At 53.2% G+C, this 6,713-nt stretch overlaps 1 protein-coding gene across 7 annotated transcripts in view; it reads left to right on the top strand.

Moving 5' to 3' along the window:
* LOC125318084 (Fc receptor-like protein 2) overlaps positions 1 to 6,713 on the top strand; it is a 185,965-nt gene that overhangs the window by 140,670 nt on the left and 38,582 nt on the right. The gene's annotated exons all lie outside the window — the stretch shown is intronic.

The following is a 6,713-nucleotide window of genomic DNA, read 5'->3' as shown; positions in this document are numbered from 1 at the left end:
CACTCACTGCGCACCGTGACGCGGAGCCGGGCGCTGCTCTTCCGCACGGCCCCCCGCTCAGAGCGCACCTGGCAGCTGTAATTCCCCGAGTGGGAGACCCCCACGGCGGGCAGCAGGAGCTGCGGGGACCCCTGCGGGCCCCCCACCAACTGCCCGTCCCGGTAGAAGAGGTGCAGGAGGGGGGCTCGGGGCCTTAGGGGGCTGGGGGTGCTGAGGCAGCTGAGATTCAAGGAGGACCCCTCGGTAGGCTCGAGGGGACCCTCCAGCACCTGTAGGTTACGGGGGTTCTGGGGTCCTGTCGGGACGGCCGGACGTAGACGGTGACGGATGGAGACGAGAGATCTCTATAGGCAGGTCTTGGGACACAGTCGGTTTATTGTAAAGGGTGTGGGTATTGGGGCACTGCTCAGAGCTGGTCTGCTCAGCTCTGAGCAGGCCCAAGAGAGCAAGAGAGTGAACGGGTGAGAGAGAGAGAGAGAGGGTGTAAGAGCAAGAGTAAAAGTGGAAGAGAGGAATGAATAGAAGAGAGAGAATGAATAGAAGTGAGAATGAGAATGTCTGAAGTCCTGGTTACAATACAATAAATCATCTTCTGCACTGAATATTCTAATTGTCACTAACCAATCTAATACAAGATACAAATCCTATAGCATTTACATACAGCCTATAAGAGTTCTTATATTACCATAGAGTGTTACATCTTAACTTCTAAAAACTACTCTTTGGACCCCTTCTGCTGAGCTAGTAGGGTCTGCTCTGACCCTTGGACCTGTTTGCAAGCAGAGGGTATTGTTCCATCAAGAGGGGATTACTTCAGTTGGCCATACCATTGTTTTCTAGTTGTTCAGTAACTAAGACCTGGTATTTCAAAAGTGGCTTTCATTTCGATGTTGCCTGTAGTTTTCATATTCCCAAAATCTTTTGTCAGGCAATCATATTTCCAAGGCTTTCCTGTTTCATCTTCCCCAACATCTCCCCCTTTCCAACGGACAATTAAGATATTAGACATAGTCCTATTCGTCATTTTTTTGCACACACTGAAGTATACAAGGTACTGCTACTAAAACTATAATTATTACTACTAGAATAATCAAGCCTATTTTACAGAGTTCCCTTAGCCAGGGTGCAAAGCTCCAACCATCAAACAAACTGTCTAGCCAAGACGAGTTATCTGTTGTAATTTGGTTAGCTAGGTCCCTTAGGTTTTGTAACTGTTTGTGAATGGAAACAGAATGATCGGATAAGTTCATACAGCATAATCCTTCAAAATCTTCACAGCCATGCCCATGTGCTAATAAAAGATAATCAATGGCAGCTCTATTTTGTAAAGTGGCATGTCTGACTGCCTCTTCATCGGTTAACAAATCACTGATCATAGTAGAGGTGGCATTTACCTCCTTGCTGAGCCGACATCCCAACTTGTTTAACTGTTTTAGTGCAATTGAGGAACTTAACTGAGGAAGAAAAATGCTCGCAACAATTGATTTTTCAGAGTTCCAAGGATGAAAGTCACTATCACAGTCGCTCTCATACTGATGTCCCCAGGAAGATCTAATTTTTCTGTTTTTCTTTTTGATTACTTCTTTGACACTGGGAGCAATAATTGTAAGTTGTCCCAGAGCACAAGGGCCACCATCTATTTTTGAAGGTATGCCTTGCCAGGCTCTGTCTCCACAGATGAGCCAAATTCCTCTAGGGAATCGAATAGGAAGTTTGTTAAAACGATCTGCATGAGGTTCATCATATATAAGAAGCTTAGCTTGGTTGCACCAAGAAGTTACATTGCTATAAGCTGGGTGATATGGGGTAACATTTAAATGAGGACCGTTTTCTCCTAGAAAGTGAAAGAAATAGCGGGTATCCATAGTTAACGAGCCTAGGATTTCTAGCTCTTGAAGGTCAGATTTATCAATTTTAGAATTATCAATATAAGTTTGGTATTTATGGCTGGTAGTTGGAGAAATGTGATGATTATCACATGGCTAATACTTATCAAGAATAACATTACCAAAACCTTCTGGAAAAGGCATTCCAACTAAACAGGTTGAAAAAGGTTTGTCAGGGCTTGTGTCAGATAGACAGATGGTATCGGAGCCTGCAGATTTGGCTAAAGCAACCCAGACATTTGTCTTTGGTTGATTTACAGGTAAAGCTTCATTATAAAAACAAAAACAAAAGGTTAAAAGCAACATGCATCTACACAAATAATGCTAAAACTCCATTCTTTTCTCGAGCTATTTCTGGCAGACAATCTTCTCTTGTTGTCTTGGTTCTGAACAAAACTCGGTTCTGCCAAGTTCACATTTCAGTGCCGGCTTCTCGGCTTCTACTCGCGGGGTCACTGCCTGAAGTGGAACAGACAGTGGGCTTTGATGCGTGGTATAGCTTCACGTTCTTTGCTGGAATCCACTTGGTTCCTTCACCTGTGGAGAGACATGCAAATCCCTTTCCCCACATTATAAGATCATAAGGTCTTTCTATTTTTCCTGATGCTAAATTCTTAATTAAAACTGGAGGGTGCTCTTTCAGTTTTGCTTTTTTGTTGTTTAGGAAATGTCTATAGATGGGGGGTTCAGGCTCTTCTGCAGAGCTGTTCAAGAAATTAAAAACATACAAGGCTTTATTCAACCTTCTTTGAGGTGTAGCCTGGGCTTTTCCCCTTTTCTGTTGATTTAAAATGCGTTTTAAAGTTTGATGTGTTCCTTTTAGGGTACTTTTTGGCAGTTGTTTAAGATACGGTGAGCAAATGCCACTGTATCTTACAGCACTTTTTAGTTCTTTAATTTGGAGAGTGGAGATGGGAGCCCACATTTTAGGACTGTCAGGCTGTTGGCTAGCTATCACAGGCTTAGTTAATAGACTAAGACTTTCATCTTTATAGATTTGGGGTCTTATTTCATGGCAATCTGTTAATTTAGAATAATCTGAGCACTTTGGAGGATTTTTTGATTCAGAAGGTAGCGCTGACAAACTTTCAGAACTCGTTTTCTCTTTCTGGGTTGCAAGATCCCCGCCGCTTGCCGGCGGGACTCTGGGGCTTATTGCAAACAAATCTGGCTGCTTTTCAGAGTTTACTTGTGTTAGATTTAAAGCATCAGCTCCGGCAGAGGGGCTCTCCGTCTCCCCTGCCACTGGAGCTGCATTATTGCTCTCGGTTCCCCCCTTGCTCGCGGCTTCTGAGGCGAGGCTGCGCTGCGCGGAGGGATACGGCTGTACGGTGTCGGGGGACCCCGGCGGGGGGCGGCTGCGGCGCGGGGATGGGAGCCGGCAGGGGCAGCGATGGAACGGCAGAGTTCGGGAGTGGTGCAGCCGATCTCGGTGGCGGCGGGCGAGGAGGCGGGGTGGAGCTGCGCGGCGGAGTCGCGGGAGGATGCGCGGCTGGTCCCGGGAGCGGTGCTGAGGTTGGAGAAGTCTGAGCGGACTGATACCACTGGTCCGGGAGTTGCAGCAATTGCGCATGCGCGTGTTGCGTCATCAGGTCCGCGCGGTAGGCTGTAAGGGCAGCAGTCCGTGTGGCGGGCGGTTCGGGCAGAGCGGGAGATGGCAGGACTGCAGAACCAGGGGCTGGGGCTGCGGTCGCGGGAGGCAGGAGGGCTGGTGGCTGGATCGCGGCGTGCTGCTGCTGGAAGCTTGTAGGCTGGGCTGGGGTGGGTGGTGGCGGGGCGGCGGTGCTGGGAGGCGGGGCTGGAGCAGCGGCAGGAACGGAGGAGACTGCAGACCTCCGTGCAGGCAGCGCGGCACCGGCATCAAGTGGCTCGCGGAGCTGGGGCGCTCCCAGCGCAAGCGATGGTGTGCGGGGATCGGGGAACCGCACAGAAACGGCAGCAGAGACGGGAGTAGACACAGGCGGCTGCTGTGGCGAGGGGCCAGGGGACCGCTCGGGGCGTGCTGTGCGCGCTTGAACGGCAGGGTGGGGGGGTAGGGTTCCTGCGGTAACGTGCACAGGGGGTGCCGGAGACAGCAGCGCGGCCGTGGCCGGCGCTCTGGGCACCAGTGTTTCGGGAGCGGCAGGGGACTGTGAAGACGCAGCAGCGGCGGACGCGGATGGAACAATGGCTATCATCGGCGCCGTGTGGGGGGGGGGACCTGGGGGGCTGGAAGAAGGGTCGCCGCTTGGCTTTGGGGGGGGCCGGCTATAATGGCAGCCATGGCCATAACCGGCGCGGCTGGGGGAGGGGTAACACCCGTAGGTAGCAGGGGGGTAGGCGCTGGCCCCGCCGGGGTACCGCCGGGGGGCGGGGCCATCATGATGTCAGCAGCGGGGGGTGGGGTAGCAATGACGGCAGCAGGGGGAGGTGGAGCCGCGGTGACGGAACCGGGGGGGGGGCACGGGGGGGCAGGGGCAAGGGGCGGGGCTGCGGAGACGCTGGAACGGAGGGCGGGGACCGCGGGGGATGGGGTAGTGGGGACGAGCGGGATGGTGGGGGCGGGGATGGCGGGAGGGGCCGTAGGGTCCGGTGGGGTGGCTGGGGCCGGGGTAACGGGCGCGGGGGCCGCGAGCGCGGGGGGCGGGGCGGGGCGCGTCAGCCGGACCGCGGGTATCGGAGCCACGGGGTCCGGCGGAGGGGCGGGGGCCATGCTCTGCTGCGGGCTCGTGACGGCAAGGGGCGGACTAGCAGCCGGAGCCGGGCTCGGCGGGGTGACTGCTGCGGGCGGCGCCACCGCAGCAAACAGCTCTACCAGCGCTCTGCAAGCTGGGAGCAGCTGTGCGGCTGCCATATCCCGGTAGGAGATATTATTAAAGAGCTTAACTCCAACTGTGTCCCAAAAGTCTCTTGTAAAGACGGCTGAACGGTCAGCATTTGGGAAATTAAGTCGGGTCCATTCTAAAAGATTTTTTAGCTCGTGTTTAGGCAACTGACTTGGACCAGAGCTTATAAGTAAATGCTTAAGTTGCTTATAGAGATCTCTGTCATGGGCAGAGTGGGTTTGTCCCATTTTTTAGACCAGTATGATACTCACTTAGGTGATGTCGCAGGAGCAGCGTCCTTACTCAGATGTCTGTCGTGCGGGGCTGGCCAGGCATTCCACTCGGCAGTCAGGACGCCGCTTTTCGGTCCTTTCCCAGAGCTCCGGTTTCAGGCATCGCTTGGCAACGGCTTTCCGTGCTCAGGACCTCACGGGTGGGTCCGCACTGAGCTCCAGTGCGGGCGGTGCTCAGCACTACTCGCCTGTGCTCGGGGCGTGCGGCAGATTTCCCTCCGCAGAGCTCCGGTCAGTACTGCTTAGCAGCGTGTCCGTGCTCGAGGGGTGATACGGCAGACCTCCTCAAAGAGCTCCAGGGGGCCGCTGCGCAGCAGTGGCAGCCCGTGCTCGAGGACTGCCAGGCAATTGCCTCCAAGAGCTCCAGGTAAACCCCGTGCTCGAAGGCTGCCTCAGCAGAATTACAGAGCTCCAGCTATTACGATGCGCAGCATCGGTATGCTGTGCTCACGACAAGTTCTAGGTGGCTATAACTGGTCTTTTAGTTACCGTCCATGGAGAAAAGTCCTACAGATGGAGAAAGCTGAACCGGGCGTTCAATCACATTGTGCGCCAGACTGCAGGTGCTGGGTGTGGGTTCGGCAATCACGGTGGGCGCCAGACTGTAGGTTTGGGGGTTCTTGGGTCCAGTCGAGACGGCCGGACGTAGACGGTGACGGATGGAGACGAGAGATCTCTATAGGCAGGTCTTGGGACACAGTCGGTTTATTGTAAAGGGCGTGGGTATTGGGGCACTGCTCAGAGCTGGTCTGCTCAGCTCTGAGCAGGCCCAAGAGAGCAAGAGAGTGAACGGGTGAGAGAGAGAGTGTAAGAGCAAGAGTAAGAGCAAGAGTAGAAGTGGAAGAGAGGAAAGGAATGAATAGAAGTGTCTGAAGTCCTGGTTACAATACAATAAATCATCTTCTGTACTGAATATTCTAATTGTCACTAACCAATCTAATACAAGATACAAATCCTATAGCATTTACATACAGCCTATAAGAGTTCTTATATTACCATAGAGTGTTACATCTTAACTTCTAAAAACTACTCTTTGGACCCCTTCTGCTGAGCTAGTAGGGTCTGCTCTGACCCTTGGACCTGTTTGCAAGCAGAGGGTATTGTTCCATCAAGAGGGGATTACTTCAGTTGGCCATACCATTGTTTTCTAGTTGTTCAGTAACTAAGACTTGGTATTTCAAAAGTGGCTTTCATTTCGATGTTGCCTGTAGTTTTCATATTCCCAAAATCTTTTGTCAGGCAATCATATTTACAAGGCTTTTCTGTTTCATCTTCCCCAACACCCATGGAATGGGGGTGCCAGGGGGATGTGAGCTTCAGGGATTTGGGATGATGGGATGAATGTCCCAGGGATGCGGGTGCTGTGGGAATGGGGGACCTGTGTGAAGGGGGGGGTCTCAGTGGCTGGAGTTACCAGGATGGGGGTCCTTGGGAATGGAGATGCTGGGGAATGGCTGCCCCGGGATGGGCGTTTCAGGGAGGGGGGACATAAGGAATGGAGGTCCCATGGTCAGGGTTCTCAGAGGAATGGGGGTCCCAAGGATGGGCAGTGGCTGGGTGGGCACGTGGGTCGCAGCTCCCTCATGGGGTGCCTCCCATGTTGGGTGTGAGCCAAAGCCCAGCGCAGCCCCCCCGAGGTGCTCATGCCCTGGGGGTCACTCCAGGTGGGTTCCGAGTGGCTCTGGGTCTGTTCCCCCCCGCCCCACAGGGGCTTTTTCCTCTCTTCATTT

The sequence above is a fragment of the Corvus hawaiiensis genome, chromosome 29 (assembly GCF_020740725.1).
Source record: "Corvus hawaiiensis isolate bCorHaw1 chromosome 29, bCorHaw1.pri.cur, whole genome shotgun sequence".
Lineage (NCBI taxonomy): Eukaryota > Metazoa > Chordata > Aves > Passeriformes > Corvidae > Corvus > Corvus hawaiiensis.
The sequence above is the reverse complement of the archived record's forward strand: the minus strand, read 5'-3'. Positions and strand labels throughout refer to the sequence as shown.